The sequence below is a fragment of the Suricata suricatta genome, chromosome 7 (genome assembly GCF_006229205.1).
Source record: "Suricata suricatta isolate VVHF042 chromosome 7, meerkat_22Aug2017_6uvM2_HiC, whole genome shotgun sequence".
Taxonomy (NCBI): Eukaryota; Metazoa; Chordata; class Mammalia; order Carnivora; family Herpestidae; genus Suricata; species Suricata suricatta.
Window position 1 is genome coordinate 20,260,588 of NC_043706.1, and position 1,038 is coordinate 20,261,625.

A 1,038-nucleotide genomic window follows, 5' to 3' on the forward strand; every position below is an offset into this window, starting at 1 on the left:
AAATTATTGTCAGTTAGCAACTAATAATGGTGGCAAATAGGGGCGCCTGGGTGGCTCAGTCGGTTGAGCGTCCGGCTTCGGCTCAGGTCATGATCTCACGGTTCGTGGGTTTGAGGCCTGCGTCAGGCTCTGTGCTGACGGCCAGCTCAGAGCCTGGAGCCGGTTTCAGATTCTGTGTTTCCCTCTTTCTCTGCCCCTCCCCTGCTTGTGCTGTCTCTCTCTGTCTCTCAAAAATAAATAAAAAACAGAAAAAAAAATTAAAAATAATGGGGGCAAGTAAAATATAAAATTCATTTAAAATGTTTTCATTTGGAGCCAGGCCTCTAAACTTCCCTGTGCACCTTCCTTAGCAAATGTTGTGTAACGTGTGTGTGCATACCACAGGCACTTATGCATGTAAATGCTCTGTTTCCACCCCAACTGGGTGTCCTACCACATAATTCCCATACCAGCGACCTGATTAGCATCACAATCCACAGGTTTCTTTTCTTTTTTTTTTCTTTTTTAACTTTTTAAATTCATTTTTAAGAAACAGAGAAAGAGCATGAGCGGGACAGAGACAGAGAAGGAGACACAGAATCCGAAGCAGGCTCCAGGCTCTGAGCTGTCAGCACAGGGCCTGACATAGGACCCAAACTCACGAACTGTGAGATCATGACCTGAGCTGAAGTTGGATGCTTGACTGACGGAGCCGCCCAGGCGCCCCGTCACACTCCACAGGTTTAAGGCTCAGTCTTAGAAGATTGCCGTCACTTCAGACACCAGCTGAAAGTCCCAGGGCCACCCATGCTTCTTACTGACCGGCTATGAATTTAAAGGTTCCTATGAGTTCCCTAGGTTAAATAACCCACTGAAATAACTCCTACAACTCAAGAAGGCACTATATTTATGACTATAGTTTTATCATAATGGATACAAATCATGACCAGCCAAATGGAAGACATGCTGAATGCAAGGTCTGGGAGGGACCAGAGCACCCATACCCAACCTCATGGCATCTAGGTGTACCACCCTCCTGGCACACCAATATGTACACCA